Consider the following 23956-nt stretch of genomic DNA (forward strand, 5'->3'; position numbering starts at 1 on the left):
TAATTAATTCTCAGGTGATTTATACAACTCTTTTTTTTCCCCCCTGAAGTACTTTTCCTGTTATTTACAATGTTAAGCTTTTTAGGACACGTCACCTGTAACGCAGGCTGGCTTTCAGGGAGTGCTTTGTAGTAATTGTTTTAGTGGTGGCCAAATGTACCAGCTCCCTTACATCTATTGTTTCTAACACAAACGAGTAGTCCCGTGATAGGAGGTAACTAACTTAATCGAATTAAAGTTATAGTGTCATTTAATTATCTTCAAATAAAATCTGGCACCTTTTTCACTGGAATGTTCTACAGAGAGCTTTGATAATGGAGTTTACCATTAGACCATCATCAAAAGGCATCATACGTAAGCCTCAGGGGTTAACAAGCAGGAGGGAATCACAGGAATGTGAAAGATCTTAAGAGAGAAAATGAAACAATTCTGTGGTTTGGTAAAAGGCAATTCAGTAAAAGTAACTCAAATTATTACCTACCTTGTCAAAATCTTTTAGGTAGTAAAGAACATGCATCCTTTGATTTGGATACTTCAGAGGGAAAGATGTCATTAAATTTGTTTCCGGTAGAATATAGTCCAATTGTATTCTGATTTACTGTATATTTTTTAATTATCCTATCCTTTTCTAACACATTGCATTGAAATTTTTTTTTTTTTTTTTTTTTTTTTTTTTGCGGTACGTGGGCCTCTCACTGCCGTGGCCTCTCCCGCTGCGGAGCACAGGCTCCGGACGCGCAGGCTCAGCGGCCATGGCTCACGGGCCCAGCCGCTCCGTGGCATGTGGGATCTTCCCGGACAGGGGCACGAACCCGCGTCCCCTGCATCAGCAGGCGGACTCCCAACCACTGCGCCACCAGGGAAGCCCCTGAAAATTTTTAAGGTAAAAAGTTGTGTACCTGTGGGAGGGGATAGTCCTATAGTGACCACCTTGTGTTGAAGCTTGAAATTAACTTTTTTTTCAATGTCATACATTGTTTTGTACAAGAGAATAATCAGAGCTTGAATTTGCGGTTATGACTTCCCGTGCTTAATGTAATTTTTTAGACTTTTTTTTAAGTATAGTTGACGTACAATGTTTATATAAGTTACAGGTATACAACAAAGTAATTCACAATTTTTAAAGGTTATACTCCATTTATAGTTACTATAAAACACTGGCTGTATTGCCCGTGTTGTACAATATATCCTTGTAGCTTATTTTGTACATAAAAGTTTGTACGTCTTAATCCCCCACCCCTGTATTGCCTCTCCCCACTGCTAACCGTTAGTTTTGTATATCTGTGAGTTTGCTTCTTCTTTGTTATATCAGATGTTACTTTGATGTCCATGTGGGTTATATCGATCCCTACTTACCTTCATCTCCCCGAAAAGAAACTCTACTCATTAGCAGTCAGTCACTTCCCATCCTCTCCTCACCTCAGCCCCTATCATCCACTGATCTACTTTCTGTTTCTATGAATTTACTTATTCTGGACATTTCATATAAATAGAATCACGAATACGTGGTCTTTTGTGCCTGGCATTTGTCGTTTAACATAAGTATTTTCAAGGTTCATCCATGTTGTAGCATGTATCAGTAATTCATTCCTTTTGGTTGCCAAATAATATTGCATTATTTGAATATACCACATTCTGTTCACACAGTTGTCAACTGATGGCCATGCAGGCTGTTTCTGCACTTGAGCTATTAGAAGCACTGCTGTTCTGAGCATTCGTATTTCACATGTTGTGTGTGTGATTTTTGTGTAGACGTGTTTTGCTTCTCTTAGGTATGCTCCTAGGAGTGTAATTGCTGGGTTGTATGGTCATTTTATGTTTAATATTTTGAAGAACTGTCAAACTGTTTTCCAACCATTTTACATTCCAGCCAACCGTTGAAATTGGTTTCAATTTCTCCACATCCTCGCCAACACTTGTTATCTGTCTTTTTGTTGAATTTTTATTATTTTTTATTTATTTATTTTTTTATTGACATGTAATACAGTTGACTTACAGCGTTGTGTTAGTTTCTGGTGTACGGGAAAGTGATTCTGTAATATATATATTCATATTCTTTTCAATTATGGTTTATTATAGTGTATTGAATATAGTTCCCTGTGCTATGCAGTGGGACCTTGTTGTTTATTTTATGTATAATAGTTTGTATCTGCTAATCCCAAACTCCTAATTTATCCCTCCCCCTACCTCCTTTCCCCTTTGGTGACCATAAGTTTGTTTTGTATGTCCGTGAGTCTGTTTCTGCTTTGTAAATAAGTTCATTTGTGTCATATTTTAGATTCCACATTTAAGTGATATAGAGTATTTGTCTTTCTGTCTGGCTTAAATTCACTTAGTTTGATAATCTCTAGGTCCATCCATGTTGCTGCAAATGACATTATTTCATTCTTTTTTATGGCTGAGTAATATTCCATTGTATATATGTATCACATCTTCTTTATCCATTCATCTGTCGACGGACGTTTAGGTTGTTTCCATGTCTCAGCTATTGTAAATAGTGCTGCTGTGAACATACTGCATGCAGGGTCATGCAGTAGTTCTATTTTTAGTTTTTTAAGGAATCTCCATACTGTTCTCAATAGTGGCTGCACCAACTTACATTCCCACCAACAGTGTAGGAAGGTTCCCTTTTCTCCACTCTCTCCAACATTTGTTATTTGTTGACTTTTTAATAATGGCCATTCTGACCTGTGTGAAGTGGTACCTCATTGTAGTTTTGATTTGCATTTCTCTAATAATTAATTAGCTCATCTGTCTTTCTTGTACCAGCCATCCTTATGGGTATGAAGTATCATATACTATTTGCAAATAATTTCTTCCATTCTTTGGGTTGTCTTTTCACTTCCTTGATGGTGGCCTTTGAAGCAAAAATTTTAAATTTTGACAAAGTCCAATTTATTTTTTTTCTTTTGTCACTTGTACTTTTGGTGTCATATTTAAGAAACCATTGCCCAATCCAAGGCTATGTAGATTTACCACTATGTTTTCTTCTAAATGTTTTATACTTTTATTTCTTATATTTGGGTCTATGATCTATTCAGAGATAAATTTTGTATGTGTTGGGAGATAGGAGTACAACTTGATTCTTTTGTATGTAGATATCAAGTTGTCCCAGCACCTTCTGTTAAAAGACTATTCTTTCCTCACTGAATTGTCTTGACATCCTTGTCAAAAACCACGTGACCATAAATGTACGGGTTTATTCCTGGACTCTGTTCCTTTGAACAGAGAAGGACGAAACACGGAAGCGTGAGCCCTCTAACTTAATTCTTTTTTAAGATTGTTTGACTATTCTGAGTCCCTTGTATTTTCATACGAATTTTAGGACTGGCTTATAAATTTCTGCCAAAAAAAAAAAAAAAGCAACTGGGATTTTGGTGGTGGTCTACAGTTTTGCAAGTATCTTCAATACCTGGTTTAAAAAACAGCTGAATTCTCATATGTGCTTCTGAATTCATTCTATTGCAATATGTTACTTTAATAATTAAAGTATATGTGCCTGCACAGATACATACCTGGGAAAGGAAGGAGCATTTTAATACTACTTTTTCAGGTAATTGTGGGTATTCTTTGACACCATCGAACCAAGACTCCATAAGTGGTAGTTTGTTAGAAGTTAGTTGTAGCATCTAAACTCACGTGGATGAAGTTTGTTTTACTCTGTTACACTGAACTCTGTTGGTTTGTTTGCACTTTGAATGGGTCTGCTACCCATACCTGATTTGGGAACATCGTACGTTGGTAATTCGGAAAATATTGGTTCACTGTTATGCAGATCCTTCCACATTTTGACGCATTTCAATATACCGGTATTTCTTTAAATGACATTTTTAATATCACCATCAATCTCAGAAAAATCTAAATATTGGGAAGCTGTTAAGTTCACTCTGAGTGATGCAGAATTCTAATTCCTCTTGAGAGTTCAAATTTGATTGTTGGCAAAATGCTACCAGTTTTACTTAAAATGACAGTCTCATTTCTTTCATTTCCAAGAAAATGTCTGCCAGATACCCACATCTGAAACAATGATAGTTTGTTGGTCATTCTTGTAAGTAAAAATGGTGTCCCATGATAAAAGTGTCTGTTTCAGACCACTTCCCAAACCGTTGCACAAGTGCTTTTCTCCCAGACAGCGTTACACTTCAGTGTGTAGCAGCCATGCTTTATGCATACATCCCATTTTGTCTGCAGAACATTAAAAAGACATGTATTTAAAGGTCAAGATTTAATAAAATAAATAATTTTTACCACTTCCTCAAGGACTTTGTTAAGTAAAAATGGCGTGGCTTTTTTTTTCCTTTTTTGCTGTGGGTGCACGATGGTGAAGAATACAATGACTGTCCTCTGCAGTTTGTGACCACTGTCTGATTTGTGCTAAGGGGCACCAGTCTAGCAGTTTTACCCACCACTGGTTTAGCACCATTTGTGCATATATGAACATAGTGGAAAAGGCAAATAATATATGGTATTATGGAAATAGTTTTGACTTGTGAGCCCCCTGAAAAAGTCTCAAGGGACCCCCAGAGTTGTGCAGACTGTACTTGGAGAGCCATCGAAGCATGGTGTGCGGGATCTTGCTAGACTGCTGCTCACTCCTGTTCAAGGGGGTGCGGTGACCGCGGTCTTAGAGGAGACTCCAGGAGAGGCCCTCCAGCACCGGACGAGGCCAGGATGGTGAGGCGGGAAAGAACGTGACATGTTGACAGCGGAAGGGATTGGGGCAGCCAAGCGTTGCCAGGTGGGAAGAAGAAGTGGGGTTGGAAAAGGTGGTCAGGAGCTGGCTGTACAGGGACTGTAGGGAAACTTTCCTCCTGTATAATAAGCGGTGAATCACTGAAGCCTGGGGAGAGTTAGAATGTCTAAATGCCCGTTGACTTGGCCTCTCATTGTTGTGTAGTTTGGGGTGAGGTCTTGGTTTTTGACCTGGTACTAGTGAAGCTCCCAAAGAGTAACAAAAATTTCAAGGTGGCAGCACAGCAGGATCTGTATGCTAATTAACATGGTTTTCAAGTACAATTATCAGCAACTTTATCACAAAATGAGAAATAGCCATCCTACCTGTGATTATGGAGTCAAAAACGTACAACAGTTTCCTTAGCTTAGGGTCTGGAAGAGAGACTTAATAACTTTAATACTGTCCATGAGTGGATTGTACTTGTTTATTTGAATAAATCATAACTGAACATGGACTTGATTGTGCAAGTTAAAAGCATTATGAAATCTCTAGTGCTCACACTTGAGAGAACCTTTATTCTCATGTATTTTGAAGGACCAAATTAAGTCTTAACAGTAGAGTACTCACAGTCTGTCTTAAACTGATAACCGTGAGAATGTAAACTCTTGGGTACCTTTGACATGAATGGTTGATTGATTTAGAAATTTAATTTAATATCTCAAACACAAAGGTCCGGGGATACTATTTTAGTGTTTTAATAATCTTAAATATATATTGGGCATCTGATAAAAGAGAGCGCCACATGAGGCATTGGAATTTGAAGTCTAAATTGGTATTAGTTTAGAACAGAAGTGCCGGAAACCTTGTATTGCACTCTGTGGGCAAGTGAAAGCAGGGTGATTTAAGGATCCTAATAAAACTAACTCGTACAGGTCCTTGGTTGGTTGGCGTCCTAACCGTGGTATAATTGAGTTCCCTCTTACCCCCCTGCTCCCCCTCCCCCATTTCTCTTTTTGTTGCGCTTTCTTACTTGTAGAAAGACGCCTCAGGGACTTTTGAAACAGAAATAGGCACTTTAACGTGCTATGTTATGGTCCTGCTTTTTGCAGGATTCAAAGTTGAATTAGCTACATGAAGGCACGGTAAATAATTTGTGGACATGGAGAGAAATTAACTGTGACTTTTACAGTTAATATAGTTTTAAGACATGAAAATGCTTTTCTTAGACTTGTATGTCTTGGATATAAATGCATCTGGCCAGTATTTTGCTGGTTTTCAAATCTAAAGCACTTTCGGAATTTATTTTAAAGAGAGTATTTAAAAATATAGTTTCTCTTCAGTCTTGTTCATGATTTATATGAGTGACTGAATGAAAAACCTAGTTGGCAGAATTCAGCCATGGTGGCTGACATCAAGATGGAGGAGGGTTCCAAATGACCTTGGCGGACTGGACACACCACACTAAAATATGGTGCTCCGTGGTGGGGGTAGAAGTGGGATTTCCAACCCACCTTCTGGGAAGAAACTAGATGTGAGTATGGTCTTGAGTACACCAGGGGGCAGGAGTGCCTGACCGCGGAGGAGAGCCATGCAAAAGTTCAGAACAGAACATCACTGAGGCGGCTGTTGGAGGAAAGGAGGGCCACAGATGTGAAGTCTTACATTTACATTTCAGAAGAATCTCCTGTATGCAGGAGATGCAGGTGGAGAGACCTGGATTAATTTTCTGAGCAGTTCAGTTGACGGGTTCTCATCGTAAACTAGCTCGGCCGAACTCTGAACCCCAGGCAGAGCGCTGTCTTCAGTTCTGGTGCCCGCTTCGAGGAGTGGTTCTTAACTTGGACTTCATGAGCTTTGCCTGAGACTGGGTGCATATTTTCTAGGGAAAGAGTCCAGGACTTTTATCAGCTATCCAGAGGATTTCAGACCCTCAAAGGACTGAATTGCTGAAATGACTGGTTGAAGAGGGCAGTGTGTGAGTTAAGTGTATCCCATGTTATTCAAATAGGTGTTCATTACATGTTTGAGTAACCTAAGTCCCTACTATGTGCCAGGCACTGTGTACTTAGCCACCAAGGACAGGGCAGTCCTGATCTGTGCCCCCAGGGAGCTTCAGTCCAGTGAGGTAGCCACAGTATACAGTTACTACTATTAATAATGATTGGCTGGTGTTTTTAAAGCATTTACTGGTGTGGGATATCTTTAAACTCCATGAGGTAGCACAGGTATGGTGAGGGATGGATTGGTGTTAGTATGTGGGGTCAGTGCAGTTTTAAAGAGCTTTTGAAGAAATAATCTTTATTAATAACCATGCTGATTAATAAATATGCTTTATGTCTCAATTCATTTTCCTAACTTTTTTTATTACTAGTTTTGGTCAGTCTTAAACGCCATGTTCTCATTAAAGATCGTTTTATAATTTAGGAATTTATCTCTTGTTTGCTTTTCTCTAGCTCTTTCCCACCCGACCCCCAGCCTTCTCCCCAATTTCGGCCACAAATCTAGCAAAATTCACTCTTCATTGTTGCCAAACATATAATTGACTGCAGTTTATCAGTTCTATTCCCTTAGCTTCCAACTTGGCTTTACCTATAAATCATCCCAGAGAGATGAATATCCTGTTTTTTAAAATCTTTAGGGAAGCAGGTCCATGGCCTTTCTTGTCAGCACTTTCATTTTTTCCTTTTAGCTTAATAACCCAGACAGTTAACAAACTTCTTCATTTATGTAACTCAGATCTTCGTGTTATGGTACAAACTTATTTCTCTTATTTTCCTCAGTGGAATGTATCTGCAGCCTAGTGCTTGGCAATAGTAAGTGCCTAATAAGTATTTGAGGGCTTCCCTGGTGGCGTAGTGGTTAAGAATCCGCCTGTCAATGCAGGGGACACGGGTTCGATCCCTGGTCCGGGAAGATCCCACATGCCGCGGAGCAGCTAAGCCCGTGTGCCACAACTACTTAGGCCCATGCGCCTGGAGCCTGTGCTCCACAACAAGAGAAGCCACCACAATGAGAAGCCCGCACACCGCAGTGAAGAGTAGCCCCGCTCACTGCAACTAGAGAAAGCCTGCATGCAGCAACGAAGACCCAACGCAGCCAAAAATAAATAAATAAATTTATATATTAAAAATATTTGAATGAGTAGTAATTCTATGAACCAGTTTTATGTGGTTATTCTCTTTGTCAAAATAATACTTGCACCTTAACTTTTTCTCTCCTAGCATCTGTTTTTTGAAAATTGGTAAGGGAGTGTGAGAGAAAATAAGATGATGTCAACCGTGCTTAATTCATAGGAACAAGCGAGATAATTCATGTGAAAATGTTTTGTAAACTTTTTTAAGTGAAAGAAGGTTTACTTAGGGAGATACACACTCCATAGACAGAGTGTGGGCCGTCTTAGAAGTTGAGAGGCCCTGAAATATGGGGTGGTTAGTTTTTATAGGTTGGGTAATTTCATAGGCTAATCAGTGGGAGAATTATTCCAACTATTTTGGGGAAGAGGTGGAGATTTCCAGGAATTGGGTTGTAAACTCTTAAAACAGTGTCTCACTTGTAGGTTCTGGTGAACAATTAAAATTTGGATTATCTGTATCACATGCCCTCATCCGACTCTGTATGTGGTGGAGATGTGGGGATGGGGATGCACATTAGAATCACAGGGAGCACTTCTGCAGAGCACACAGGAACTCCTTAGGCACCCTTTTTAAAATTAGAATGGTGAGGTGTTTTGTGTTTTTTTTCCAAAAGATTCCTTGGTGACCCTGATATATATACATCTCACCCTGCCCCCTCAAAAAAGCAACAAAAAAAAAAGCTGCTATTGACAGAGCTACACTTTTTTTTTTTTGGCTGCATTGGGTCTTCGTTGCTGCACACGGGCTTTCTCTAGTTGCGGCGAGCGGGGGCTACTCTTCGTTGCGGTGCGCGGACTTCTCGTGGTGGTGGCTTCTCATTGCGGGGCACGGGCTCTAGGCGTGCGGGCTCAGTAGTTGTGGCGCACGGACTTAGTTGCTCCGTGGCATGTGGGATCTTCCCGGGCCAGGGCTCAAACCCATGTGCCCTGCATTGGTAGGCAGATTCTTAACCACTGCGCCACCGGGGACAGGACTACACATTTTTTTAGTCAGCATGTAATTGGTATCGTGTATTGTGTAAGGAACACATTGTTAAAGAAACCTTCATATGGTTCGTTGTTATTCTCGGCCTTTTAATGATGATATTCAGGTTGCCATCCGTTTACGACCCCAGGTGATTCTGTAGTCTTTCTCTGCTGTTTGCAAACCTGGTACTTTTTTTTTTTTTTTTTTTTTTTTTTTTTTTTTTTTTTTTTTTTTTTTGCGTTATGCGGGCCTCTCACTGCTGTGGCCTCTCCTGTTGCGGAGCACAGGCTCCGGACGCACAGGCTCAGCGGCCATGGCTCACGGGCTCAGCCGCTCCGCGGCACGTGGGATCTTCCCAGACCGGGGCACGAACCCGTGTCCCCTGCATCGGCAGGCGGACTCTCAACCACTGCACCACCAGGGAAGCCCACCTGGTCCCTTTTATTGATGTCCTTCCATCAGTGGCTCCCAGAGAAGCACCTTCCTGGTACTTATTCATGTCCTGACCCTATGGCACTCCTGACCAGCAAGACACTGCAGAGATGATGATGGGCCAGTGCCAGGCTCAAGCCTTAAGAAGTCGGCAGCTTCTGTGTTCTCTGGAGCTTCAAGGAACATGGGGGAGAGACCTTAGAAGACATGTGGGAAGGGAGAAGGTCCAGCCGTCCCAGCTGAGTCTGGCCCCCAGCCTCCCACCAGCGGAGGCAGCCAAGGGGTGACTTTAAGACCAGCACAAACAACCCAATCTAAAAATGGGCAGAAGACCTAAATAGACATTTCTCCAAAGAAGGTATACGGACTGCCAACAAACATGAAAGAATGCTCAACATCATTAATCATTAAAGAAATGCAAATCAAAACTACAATGAGATATCATCTCACACCAGTCAGAATGGCCATCATCAAAAAATCTAGAAACAATAAATGCTAGAGAGGGTGTGGAGAAAAGGGAACACTCTTGCACTGCTGGTGGGAATGTGAATTGGTACAGCCACTATGGAGAACAGTATGGAGGTTCCTTAAAAAACTACAAATAGAACTACCATATGACCCAGCAATCCCACTACTGGGCATATACCCTGAGAAAACCATAATTCAAAAAGAGTCATGTGGGGCTTCCCTGGTGGCGCAGTGGTTGAGAGTCCGTCTGCCGATGCAGGGGACACGGGTTCGTGCCCCGGTCTGGGAAGATCCCACATGCCGCGGAGCGGCTGGGCCCATGAGCCATAGCCGCTGGGCCTGCGCGTCCGGAGCCTGTGCTCTGCAACGGGGGAGGCCACAACAGTGAGAGGCCCGCGTACCACAAAAAAAAAAAAAAAAAAAAAAAGTCATGTACCAAAATGTTCATTGCAGCTCTATTTACAATAGCCCAGAGATGGAAACAACCTAAGTGTCCATCATTGGATGAATGGGTAAAGATGTGGCACATATATACAATGGAATATTACTCAGCCATAAAAGGAAACGAAATTGAGCTATTTGTAATGAGGTGGATGGACCTAGAGTCTGTCATACAGAGTGAAGTAAGTCAGAAAGAGAAAGACGAATACCATATGCTAACACATATATATGGAATTTAAGAAAAAAATGTCATGAAGAACCTAGGGGTAAGACAGGAATAAAGACACAGACCTACTAGAGAATGGACTTGAGGATATGGGGAAGGGGAAAGGTAAGCTGGGGTGAAGTGAGAGAGTGGCATGGACATATATACACTACCAAACGTAAAATAGATAGCTAGTGGGAAGCAGCCGCATAGCACAGCGAGATCACCTTGGTGCTTTGTGACCACCTAGAGGGGTGGGATAGGGAGGGTGGGAGGGAGGGAGATGTAAGAGGGAAGAGGTATGGGAACATATGTATGTATGTAACTGATTCACTTTGTTATAAAGCAGAAACTAACACACCATTGTAAGGCAATTATATTCCAATAAAGATGTTAAAAAAAAAAAAAAAGACCAGCAGAGGAGCCAGCCGAGCCCAGCCTTGATTGTAGTATCAGGAAGAAATGAAATAGTTGTTGATTTCAGCCACTAAGTTTTGAGGTGTTTGTTACGCAGTGATTACTGAAACAGTAATTTTCTGCATTAGGGGTATGTGTGTGTATTCTTATATTTCTTGATATTTTTTCACGTGAGTTTGAGGATTTAGCTTCAGTAGTTGTTACTGTATATCATTTTCTTAGATTTCAAGTTAATATATTAGATATAATTATTAGAATGTGAGACTAGGATTAAATGACAGTGTCTAGAATGTGGTTATGTAATAAGTCCTCAATAAATGTCATTATTATTACATAGCAGATATTCTGCATGTATCGATATTTTCATTTAATCTTCACAACTACCTATAAAGTATGTGCTGTTATTATATCTATTCTACAAATGAGGAAACAGACCAGGAAAACTGCCTACTGTCACATAGCTAGCTAATCACTATCCTATTATGCTTTGTAAAAAAATATATATATGTCTTCCCTTTTTAATACTTGTTTTAAAATCAAGTTTTGTTTTTCTCTGTCTGACTTATTTCAGTTAGCATAATACCCTCCAAGACAAATACTGTATGCTATCACTTACATGTGGAAAATAAAAAATGCAACAGGGACTTCCCGGCTGGTCCAGTGGTAAAAAATCAGCCCTCCAATGTAGGGGACACGGTTCGATCCCTGGTTGGGGAACTAAGATCCCACATGTTGTGGGCAACTACGCCCGTGCTCCTCAACTAGAGAGCCCATGTGCCACAAACTACAGAGCCCACGCCCCCTGGAGCCTGTGCACCACAGCTGGAGAGAAGCCCACGTGCCTCAGCGAAAAGATCCCGGCTGTCGCATCAAAGGTCCCGCGTGCTGCAATGAAAATCTGACGCAGCCAAAATTTAAAAATGATAAAAATTTTAAAAATTAAAAAATACAACAAAGTAGTGAATATAACAAAAAAGAAGCAGATTCACAGTTACAGAGAACAAACTAGTGGTTACCAGTGGGGAGACAGGAGGGCGGAGGGGCAACCTAGAGGTAGGGGATTAAGATGTACAAACTATTATGTATAAAATAAGCTACAAGGATATATTGTACAACACAGGGAATATAGCCAATATTTTATAGTAACTATAAATGGAGTATAACTTTTAAAAATTGTGAATCACTATATTATACATCTATAACTAGGTAATATTGTACATCAGCTATACTTCAATAAAACAAAGAAAAATCAAGTTTTATTGAGGTATAATTTATGTCTAATAAAGTTCCCATTTTAAGTGTAAAGTTAGATGGGTTTTGACAGATTTATTCACCTATGTAAAACCATTACTCCAATCAAAATAAAAAACATTTTCATCATCCCCAGAAGTTCCCTCATGCCCCACCCCACTCCCCAGCAAACACTGACCTGCTTTCCATTACTATCGATTAGTTTTTCTTGTTATAAAATTTCGCATAAATAGAATCACACAATAAATTCTCTTATTGTGTGACTTCTTTCATTTAGTATAATGTTTTGAGATCCATCCATGTTGTCACATATATAAGCAGTTTCTTTTTATTGCTGAGTAGTATTCTGTTGTATGCTTATACCATAATTTGTTTCTCCAGTCACTTGTTTCCAGTGTTTCATGCTAAGAATAAAGCTTTGATGAGCATCTGTTGTATGTTTGTTGACACTGTCATTTCTCTTTGGTAAGCACCTTGGAATGGAGTTGCTGGGTCACATGTATTAAGTTTTTAGTTTTCTGAGCAACTACCAGTTTGCCAAAGCATTTGTACCGTTTTACACTCTCGCCAGCAACAAATGAGACCCATCCTCACTGACATCTGATATTGTCAGTTTTCTAACTCTTTAGCAGTACTGATGTGGTAGGCCATGGAAATTTGACTTTTCCCAATGACTAATGACATTGAGCGTCTTTTCATATACCTCTTGACCATTCGTATATCTTCTTTTGTGAAGTGTCCAAGTGTTTTGCCTTTGTTATTGGGTTCTTTTTATTGAGTTATGTATTCTGAATAATAGTTCTTTTTCATATATATATAATATTTTCTCCTAGTTCATGGCTTCCTTTTCATTTTCTTATGTTTCAAAGAACAGAAATTTGTAATTTTGTTAAAGCCCAGTTTATCAGTTCTTTTGATTATGGTTTACTCATTTTTTATCATGTAAGGAATCTTTGCCTATCTGAAGATCATAAAAATGTTCTCATGTTTACTTCTAGAAGTATAATTGTTTTAGCTCTGAAGTTTCGGTCTGTGATCCATTTCCAGGTAATTTTTGTGTCTGAGGTAAAGGTTAAGATTCTTTTTTAAACTTGAAGTACAATTTACATACAGTAAAATTTATCCCTTTTTGTGTATGGCCCGGTTTTAGCAAACACTCTATAGTTATGTAACCACAACCACAAGACACAGAACAGTTCCATCAACCCCCCACAATGCCCTTGTGCCCCTGTAGTCAGCCCTTACCCCCTTCTGTTTTCTGTCCCTATAGTTTTGTCTTTTCCAGAATGTAATATAAATGGAATCACATTTGAGATTTATCTGTGTTGTTGTGTCTATCAGTAGTTCATTCCTTTTTATTGCTGAGTAGTGTTCCTTTGTATGGATTTAATATAATTTGTTTATCCAGTAACAGGTTGAAGGACATTTGGTTTGTTTCCACTTTGGGACAATTATGAATAAAGCTGTTACAGATATATGCATACAAGTTTTTGTGTGACCATAGTTTTCATTTCTATTGGAAAAATACCTAAGAATGGGACTACTGGGTCATCTGATAAATGTGTGTTTTATTTTTAAAAAACTTTTTCCAAAGTGACTGTACCATTTTGCATCCCCACCAAAGAGAACAGTTGCTCTACATCCTCTCCAGTACTGGTATTGTCAGTGTTTTTTTATTGTAGACATTATTAATTAGATGTGTTATATCTCACTGTAATTATATTTGCATTTTCCTAATGAATAATGATAAGCATCATTTCACGGGCTTACTTGCCTTTTTTATATATAATTTGATTAGCAGCAGTTTTATTTTTTTAATAAATTTATTTTTGGCTGCGTTGGGTCTTTGTTGCTGCACACAGGCTTTCTCTAGTTGCAGCGGAGCTGGGGCTACTCTTCGTTGTGGTGCGCGGGCTTCTCGTGATGGCTTCTCTTGTTGCAGAGCTCTGGCTCTAGGTGGACAGGCCTCAGTAGTTGTGGCGCACGGGCTCAGTAGTTGTGGCACAGGGGCTTAGTTGCTCCGCGGCATGTGGGATCTTCCTGGACCAGGGCTCGAACCCGTGTCACCTGCATTAGCAGGCGGATTCTTAACCACTGCACCACCAGGGAAGTCCTTACTTGCCGTTTGAATATTTTCTTTGTTAAAGTGTTCACATCTTTTGCTCGTATGCTTAATTGGGTGGTTTTCTTATTGTTAAATTTTGAGAGTTTGTTATATATCCTGATTCATGCCCTTTGTCGGATAATGTGCTTTGCACGTTTTCTCCAGGTCTGTGGTTTGTCTTTTCATCCCCTTAACAAGAATCTTTTACTGACCAGTTATAATTTCAATGAAGTCCAATATATCCTTTTTTTTCTTAACTCAAGGCCACAGAGATTTTCTCCTGTGTTTTCTTCCAGAAGTTTCGTAGTTTAGGTTTTGCAGTTGGTCTGTGATCCATTTTTTATCCTATACTTGTATATGGGATATGGTCAGGTTCTTTCTCTTTAATATTGATATCCAGTTGTGTCAGCACCACTTGTTGAAAAAGACTGTTCCTTCTCCCTTGAATTGCCTTTGCACCTTTATCCAAAATCAGCTGATCATTTATATGTGTGGATTTATTTCTGGAACCTGTATTTTGTTCCGTTAATCTATATGTCTGTTTTTATGCCAATACCACACGTCTTGATAACTGTAGTCTCCTAGTAAGTCTTGAAATCAAGTACATACTTGTTTCTTTTTAAAATTTTCTGAGGTTCTTGTTTCCCTTACAGATCAATTTTTCCATTTTTTTCCTTTTCTGGTTTGTATTAAATACCTATTTTGAAGCAGGTTAAAATGCCCATTTTTCATTTCTAGTCCATTTTTCAGAATTTCATCCTGATCTCCCTAGTGTTTCATCCTCTCATGTCCCTCGCCTCAGTAGAAATTCTCCAGTGGTGGTTCTTCCTTTTTTGTGTATGTGTTTCTGGCCGCACCGCGTGGTATGCAGGATCTTAGTTCCCCAGCCGGGGGTCAAACCCATGCCCCCTGCAGTGGAATCATGGAGTCTTAACCACTGGACCGCTGGGAAACTCCCTGGCTGTTCTTTTTTAAAAAACATCACCACCACTTTCTAATCCTGTTGGGGGGAGGGGTGTACTTGACTTTTCACATAGGTGCCTTCCTTTCTGTTAAGATTACAGGATCCTTGTAGGTGGCAATCAGGTGTATCATACTGACATCTTTTTCAGAATTCAGGTGATCATAGAATCCTATTATAGAATAGGATCAGTCGATGTGTGTGGACTTAAGGTGTAGTGTGTTTAGTCATCACATGCATGAGGGTTCCAAGGCACAAAGGCATTAACTTCCCCGGAGACACAGCTGGGGTTCACACCATAACCTGAATTCAAATGCTGAACCTTAACCCACAGTCCTGTTTCTATTAATTATATTTCCTCAATGCCAGGGTGTATTGTGGTTTTAATTTACTAGTGTGCTCTCATCAACCCCTGCCCCGCAAAGCTGCCGTTAACAGATGATGTTTCTTAGAATAGATGGAATCCTGGAAATGGGAAAAGTTGATTAGTACGTGGTGAATACTTTTTGCCCTGTGGCGATAACCACAGTTATTCCATTATTTACTTGAAATGTATTTTATGTGAAATAGTAGGAACTTATTTCAAAAGATGTTACCTAGATTTTTTTAAACAGAGTATTTGTGAAAAAAAAAGTTTTTTCATATTCACTTGATCATGTTTAATCTGTTTTTTAAAGTAGAAGCAATTCCTTGGATAATCTCTGGAAACTCTGGGCATGTTCAGTTACAGTCTTCACAGACCTTTATAAGATTAATTTCACCTATTCCAGTTATTCTGATGGCTGCTTTTTCTTAGTAATAGAGTTTTTGTGTGGCTGGGAATTTGGGATTACAGATTGGTGTTTGAGTTGTTTTCCTCTTACTTCCTCTGCCCTCTTCCCATCTTTACTCACTCTTTTCTCTTGGGTTTTTTCATTGGCCATCATCTGGCCCCAGTCCACAATCCTCTTGTGGGGAGCTTGCTTGGTTCCTGGTAGGACTGCGTCCTGTCCCATTTGCCACCCCCATCCCAGACACATAAAAAAATATGACCTCAGTGCTTGGTCAGCAGCTTTCTTTCAGTTTCTGGCTCTGGCCTCTTCCAAGGATCATTCAAGTCAATTATTAGAAGGCATCACTGATGTTTGTTCCTTGAGAAATTTTTTTTATATATATAATTGTTTAATATATTTTTATTTATTTATTTATTTATTTATTTATGGCTGTGTTGGGTCTTCGTTGCTGCGCGGGCTTTCTCTAGTTGCAGCTGGCGGGGGGTCTACTCTTCATTGTGGTGCGTGGGCTTCTCATTGCAGTGGCATCTCTTGTTGCAGAGCACGGGCTCTAGGTGAGCAGGCTTCAGTAGTTGTGGCATGTGGGCTCAGTAGTTGTGGCTCGCAGCCTCTAGAGTGCAGTCTCAGTAGTTGTGGCGCATGGGCTTGGTTGCTCCGCGGCATGTGGGATCTTCCCGGACCAGGGCTCAAACCCGTGTCCCTGGCATTGGCAGGGGGACTCTTAACCACTGCACCACCAGGGAAGTCCCCCTTGAGAAATTTTACTTCCAAATTGTGTCAGTTAAGAGTGGGTGTAGAGTCAAGTGATAAGTAATGTTTCTTAAAGCAGAGAAGACTCCTATCGCTCTAAAATACAAATTTATCAAATAGAAGAGGAGTGATTTGAGTGATATTTATAAGAAGATGCTAAAATTTTCAGTTCTGTTGCAATAATATTGCAATCAATTAGTATGCTCTTGACTGCGAAATAATTTGTCTCGTGCTGGCTTAAAGAATAAGGTTTATTCATTCACATAAATGGAAGACTAGTGGTTGACTAGTCAGTTAACTCAAGAACAGTTTCTTCCATCTCTTTTTTCCTGGCACCCTTGACCTTGGTCCAGGGGTTCTCAAACTTGTGGCACATTGGAATCACTCAGGGATCTTTTTAACAATCCCCGTGCCCTGGCTGCACCTTGTAGTAATTAAATCAGAATTACTTGAGGGTGAGGTCCAGCCAGTAGTTTTTGGAATTCTCTCTGTGTTTCTGGAGTGCAGTAAGTTTGCGAACCAGCGTTCTAAACTTTAGAACTTGGTCTGGAGATCAGTATTACCAGGGAGCTTGGTAGAAATGGAAAATCCCACACCCCACCCCAGATCAAATAGATCAGCAATCTACACTTTAACGTAGTCCCTAGGAGAACTGCTTATTCTTTAACATTAGGGAAGCCCTGCTTTAGAACACTGGTTTTCAAACTTCCAGACACGCTGGAATCACCGGAGGAGTTTGAAAAATACTGAGTGAAGCATGGGCCCCACCCTAGAAATTCTGATATATAGGGGTTACCTGAAGTGTTACCTAGAATCTGGGTTTTGCTATTGCATCCTGTAGTATTCAAGACGTTCATTTGTCCCCCGTTATTTCCTGTAAATTGGTAGTTAAATCTAGCAGTTTGGTCAGATTTAGGTGGTTTCTTTCTCTTTTCCCTTCCCCAGCCTCCTTAAAATTGCTTCCAGGGTAGTGGTCTGTGTTTGTCTCAGGAGACCCATGATATCTGGTTATTTCTCCTTTCGCGGCATTAGCAGCTGCTCCTCACCATTGCTTAGATCCATTCATTCACTAGTTTAAAAAACCATGGTAATTATTTGTTATGTTCTTTTGTTTACAAGGAATAGATACATATTTCCTCCAATTTATTGCATTTCTTGTGCTTTTTTATTTTACTATACTTCTCACTATTAGAATTTATGTACCAAGCAATTTCTGTCTGTTTGTTCACTGATATATCCCGGCGCCTAGAACCGTGCCTGGAACATAATAGCTGCTTAATAGCTATTTGAGAAATTAATGAATTAATCCATACTCAGGGACTTGAAAACTCGGGATTCAGAATGGAATGAAATGTTACCAAGCTTGACACTATTAAAAATACAGGGCTTCCCTGGTGGCGCAGTGGTTGGGAGTCCGCCTGCCGATGCAGGGGACACGGGTTCGTGCCCCGGTCCGGGAAGATCCCACATGCCGCGGAGTGGCTGGGCCCGTGAGCCATGGCCACTGAGCCTGCGCGTCTGGAGCCTGTGCTCCGCAACGGGAGAGGCCATGGCAGTGAGAGGCCCGCATACTGCAAAAACAAAACAAAACAAAACAAAACAGCCGTTGTGAGGCAGAACCGGGAGGAAAAAAGGTGTTTGGACAGCTTGGGGAGCGCACCTCCTTATTTTACAGAGTGAATAGTGCAGCTCTTCTGTCTGTAACTGATGAAGCTACAAGTCCAGGTTTCAGTGCGAGTAGTGTAACCATTTAGCTCTGGGGAGCTGGAGGGGAGAATAGACCACCTGCAGCTTGGTGGCTGTGTCAGCATCTGGTCCGTATGGAGGCAGACATCCCAAAGTCACAACGTGCCTCTGGCCAATAGTTTCTTGGAATTGTTGTTATACATTGCATGCTTCACTGTTCTTTGATTTCTTTTGTTAAGTGAAAGAGCTGCTGCTCTTGCTTAATTGCCTCCGTAGCTTTAGCCTCTGTTTTCCTGACTTTTTACTTCAAGGCTCCTCAAACCAGAGGCTACACACTTTTTGTCAGGTATTGTAGTCAGATTACTACAGGACATGCAGGTCACGTGCATCCCCATGGCTGCCTTTGATCTGGGTTAGCGGGGTGGAGCTTTAAGTGACTGAGATCATTTTCTGGAGGATGCGCTTAGCTCTGTGGTCAGGGATATAGCACCCAACGGCTGCAGCACCCAGCCAAGTCTTTCTATAGCACTGAGAGCAGAAGGGGAACGTAAGTCAGGGTGTGCTCCCCTGGATTTTTAAACATATTTAATAAGTATCAGAGGCATGTGAACAAACCATATGGATTGGAGTTAAACCAGTAGAGAAACGAAGAATGTGTTTAGAACTGTTTCAGGAGGAAGGTTTGGAGGAGACCAGGAGCTGGGATGGGATGTAGAGCCCAGGTCCTGGAATCGCTTCTGTGGAAAGAAGGGTGTGCTGCCCGCTTCCTCTGCGCCGTGGTAATAATTTGAAGAGGGCCAGGCAGGCGGGCTGCGTTGCACAGCCCAGGGGCTCCCTTCACACTGTCTGACGTGCACAGAGCCAAGGCAAAGGTGAGTGGAAGACAGCGGTGTCACAGCAGTTACCCCTAAGGTTCAGCCCCAGCTTGTAGTCATGGCTGTGTCCCAGTTCCTGGCCCATGTTGTGTGTTCTTTAAATGCTTATGATCTGAGCTGCTGGGAGGAACTGGAAGATTTAGGAACACCCTGCATACAGGAGGAGGTAGGTGATTTAGAATGGTCACATTTGAACTTGGCACCTTAGGGGGGAGTGGTAATTAAACTTTAGGGTGCAGCACATGAGTGGGGGTTTGTTAATACTCCTGCCTGGGAGGTTTGGGTGGGGCTTAGGAATTTGCAGTTGCAGTAAGTTGCCCTGGGATGCTGCTGGAACCACACTTGGCTGCTTTGTTGGGAAAGGGACACTCAGAAAGGATTCCTAAAGACAGAGGACAGAGCGGGGGGGGGGGGGGGGGGGGGGGAAGGCCACATGAGAATGGTTGCCAAGCCACAGGGTTGGGAGCTTTTCTGCAGCTGAGCTCAACAGGCTCACAAAAGGCCAAAGATTAGATTAAGATCATAGAATTATCAGCCCAGAGAAAGGAAATTGACAGGTTCTGATAAAAGAGTAGTATATGGTGCACAGTGATTTATCTTGGGACTTAAACTGATAGGGAAGGAAGTGAACCGTGGTAGAGATTGGAGATTCAGGAGACTCGTAGAGCAGGGTATATCTAACTTTTTGGGCTTCGGTCTGTAGTAAGAAATACATTGTACGTTGTGACCCAGTCACAAATGTTTATACAGCTGAAAGTCCATGACGCCTTTATTATTTGCAGTCCACTCGGGTGTTCCTATTTCTTTAAAAACGTGCTGGTCCTAGCTCAGTATGTTGATTTCATGATCTGGTGGGTTTACAACCCCTGGTTTGAAAACATTGCTTCCAGAGATGGTCTGGATTAGGTGATGGGACTCAGAAGGTGAGGGCACTGGGAAGACACACCACCTGCTTATTGATTGGTTCGTGGGAGGTGCAGGGTTGGAGGTGGAGTCGTCTGGGTGTTTCATGTCGTGCTCAGGAGGTGGTTGCTGAAGTGTGTGGAGGTGGTTATTATTGGTGGCAAGACCCCATAAGCTTGGAAGCTGAACTGTTAGTTCGTCTGCATGGACATCGAAGTCCCGTAAGGCAAGCTTAAGGACTCAAGGTAAAAATGAAAGCAGTTCTTGGGATGGATTGTATGCTAGGTGCATGACGTTGGTCCTGATGGACCCTTCTGCCCAACGATTTGATAGCCTAGCAGATTGAAACCTACTCCTCCCCATTTTATCCCCGTGAACAAGTGACTGTCTGCTGTTCCAGAGGATGGTGGTTTAGGGGTGGGGAGTGATATATAAGTAATTTTTTTTCTTTATGGAGAATAAGCATGAAAAGTTGTTCAGAATTAATCTGAAAAGTATTAAAACGTTTATATAAATAGTGCCTATTTTATAACAATTGTGAAGTGTGAGAGATTCAGTTAACGACCTTGAAGGTATATCTTCTGTTGTGGAAATACTGGGTGAAAAAACTAAATTACCATTGCAAAAAATATATATATGGTAATGCTGTTTTCAGCTGGTAAAAGTTCAGAAGAAACTTTTTAAAAATAATTTTTATGACTTTTAAAACTAAGGCGGTTCTTAGTTTGGAGGGAAGATACTTGGAAGTTGATTGTGGGATATTGAGATATATTTTCCAACCTCTTATAGTACTGTTATATCATAAAACGAGTGATTTATGTCTGTGTTGATAAGCACACATCTGGGCACGTGCTGCTTTTCCAGTTATTTCAGATCACTCCTATATTGCTTTCGTATAACATTTCTCCAGAGTAGATCTGGAGTTGGGATTCTCTTCAGACTGTACAAATTAATGCACCTTTCGAGAGCATGATCATTGTTGAAACATCTTCAGGAAATAACTAGTGTTTCAGAATCTGAATTTGATAAGGACAAAAGCCAAATAAATGTATGAACTTATTATGAGGGGAAAATTTTAAAGGTGCTCAAGTAAAGAACATAATTTGCTGTAGATCAACAAAGTCTTTTGTAGCTGCTGCAAGCAAACTGCTTGCGAAACTTGATCAAAGAGCCGAATTGCTGCTTTGGAGGATGAGGATGGTAAGGACGTCTCTGAAAGCCAGAAATTACTAGAACCAGGACTGCGAACACTATGAGCAGTGGGCTTTATTTACTAAGAATAATTATCATTTAGTGCTGACTTGTAAAGATTTCAGCACTAGTTGTCTTCTATATAATTCTACTTTTTAATGGAAACCGTAGAGAACCACTGTGTCAAGTCTGCAAATGTAGCCTCCCTGTCCCTTCTTAATTTAAGTAATTAATGATCTCCCTTAGGGGGGAATCCAAGGATGGGAGACCCAAGGGAGACCTAGCTCTTCTTCAGTCCTGCTTCTGCTGATGAATAATCCCTTTTTCCGAGGACCAATCTGATTGGGAAGTCCAGCTTGCCCCCTGAGGAACTGCAGTTTTAAATCTTGTGTCCCAGTTACTTGTGAAGGTGATAGTTTGCTGTCAACCTGCATTGTGATTTGGGTTGAACTACATTGTCTGCTTTTGCCAGAATAATTACTTGTGTTTTCAAGTTAAATGTCCATTTAACCTGTCAAATAATTTATGCCCTTTATAAAGGTACAAATGAGGAGCTCTTCTTGGGATATGTGCCAATAATTGTATTTTTAAGTGTGGTCCAGTCGTTATCTATAACTCCATCTTTGCACTTTATCTCATGCTGTCTTGTTTACTGTGTGTAGCTTGCTTTTGGTTGTGGCTTCTGAAATTTCACCTGATCAGTCCTGAGGCTATTCTCCCCCTCCCCTCACCCCTGCAAGTAAGGCTGTTGAGACTTAGCTGGTGCCAGTACATAATGGTTTGTTACCGTCTAAATCCAGTGTTTCCTACTGGTTTCCCTCCTCTTTGGGGGAACTTAGTATGTATATCACACCTTATTTCTTTTCACTATTTTTAATCCAGTTCTGCTTTTTAAAAGTTTTAAAAATCATTTTAAATTCCTTTTGTTTTTAATTCTTCAAAGGCTCTAAAGAAGTTTATTTTCTTTCTAAAATTTTTCAGTTTTGCTAACTTACAAAAGAGGGTTTTTTCCCTTGCTGCTTTCATTACATAAAATAGCTTTGCTGTATTTTGAGCTAAATGCTCCTTTATGGGCTAGCTTATATAACATGGTTCCTTTTGAGCACAATCCGTTTGAAGTGTGTGGCGTTCCTGGACTACCACTGTATCCCTGTGTCACAGGCAGGCCCGTGCTTGGACACCAGCACAGACTAGAACTGTGTTTCCTAGTCATGTGTATAAATTGACACCTTCTGTAGTATCTGAGTGTGCCCTCCGGAGGTCTGAGCCCACATGTCTACAGTGTGTTGGGCACTGCGCTGGTCTTGGTAGACTAATTAGTGAAAGAGAATTTCAGATAACTTTAAGCACTAAAAAGAAATAAAACAAGGCGGCTGTGAGAGAGTGACTGTGAGGGAGCTGGCGCCACCTTCGGTTGGGCGGTCTCGGAGAAGGGACGTTTGAGCGGAGGCCAGAATAACGATAAAAGGGAGTCTGTACATTCAGAGATGGGGGGTGGCCGGGACAAAGGCACAAAGGCAGGCAGGAACTTGGCAGGGATAGAAGGATGTGACTGGAGCCTGGGAGGGCCCGGGAGGAGGAGGGAGGGCAGCAGATGAGGTAGGGAAGGGGGCAGAGCAGGGCACCCGCGGGGAGAGCCCGGGATTGTGGGCAGGGTTAGGAGCTGGGGGTTATTCTGATGGCGGTGAGGATTTTAAGCAGGGAAGTAACATTTAATTTTCAAAAGCTCTTGTAGGCTGCTTTGTAGAGAAGGATTTCAGTTGTTCGTCATTCTGGAGACGCTCTGAATGGTGCTTAGCTGCTCACGAGGAGCGGGCAGTCCTGCCAACTTGGGGCTTTTCTCGTTGTCTCCCCACAGCCCCTACTTATAAGCTCGCGTATTAGTTAATTTGAGTGTATGGGGACTGCCCTTGGTGTGAAAACACTGTGCCCCCTGTGGACCGCACCTCTCCGTGGTCTGGAGGAGGACAGGCCCAACCCAAACCCCAGGAGCGTAAAACTGGTTTTACCAAACCTCTCTCCTTGGTTCTCCCTGCGCCTCCTTTGAGATGGAAGTTCCGTGAGATACGGCGAGCATGTAGAGTGTGTGCTTAATAATGATCTGAGGACGCGTGAGAGAAGGAAGGGTTTGGGGTGAAATTAGGGAGGGACCACTTCCTATTTCCTGCTGATAAAATCAGTCTGCCCTTCGTATTCGCCCCACATCCGGGGGTCAACCAACTTCGGATGGAAAATATGGTGGGTGGGGGGCAGAAAGCTCCAAAATGCAGAACTTGAATTTATTGCAGGCTGGCAGCTGTTTACATGGCATTTACATTGTACTATTGGATATTATAAGTGATCTAGAGATTCAGGAGTATGTGGGAAAATGTGCTAGGTTGTATGCAAATACTACGCCTTTTTTTTTTGGTGGTATAGTTGATTTACAACCTTGTGTTAGTTTCAAGTGTACAGCAAAGTGATTCAGTTATGCATATATATTATTTTTCATATTCTTTCCCATTATGGTTTATTACAGGATATTGATTGTAGTTCTCTGCGCTATACAGTGGGACCTTGTTGTTTATCTGTTTAGCAGTATATATCTGCTGATCCCAAGCTCCTAATTTATCCCTGCCCCCCTTCCCCCTTTGGTAACCATAAATTTGTTTTCTGTGTCTGTGAGTCTGTTTCTGTTTTGTAAATGAGTTCATTAATACTACACCGTTTTATGTAAGGGACTTG

At 41.3% G+C, this 23956-nt stretch overlaps 1 protein-coding gene and 1 long non-coding RNA gene across 3 annotated transcripts in view; one reads left to right on the top strand and one right to left on the bottom strand.

Annotated features, from left to right (window-relative positions):
* LOC125965488 (uncharacterized) overlaps positions 1 to 14342 on the bottom strand; it is a 176801-nt gene extending 162459 nt beyond the window's left edge. The window contains exon 1 of the long non-coding RNA XR_007479405.1: positions 14057 to 14342. This is a non-coding gene — a long non-coding RNA (uncharacterized LOC125965488). The remainder of the gene's footprint in view (positions 1 to 14056) is intronic.
* RHEB (Ras homolog, mTORC1 binding) overlaps positions 1 to 23956 on the top strand; it is a 47525-nt gene that overhangs the window by 2726 nt on the left and 20843 nt on the right. The window lies entirely within an intron of this gene.

This window comes from Orcinus orca, chromosome 9, assembly GCF_937001465.1.
Source record: "Orcinus orca chromosome 9, mOrcOrc1.1, whole genome shotgun sequence".
Classification (NCBI taxonomy): Eukaryota; Metazoa; Chordata; class Mammalia; order Artiodactyla; family Delphinidae; genus Orcinus; species Orcinus orca.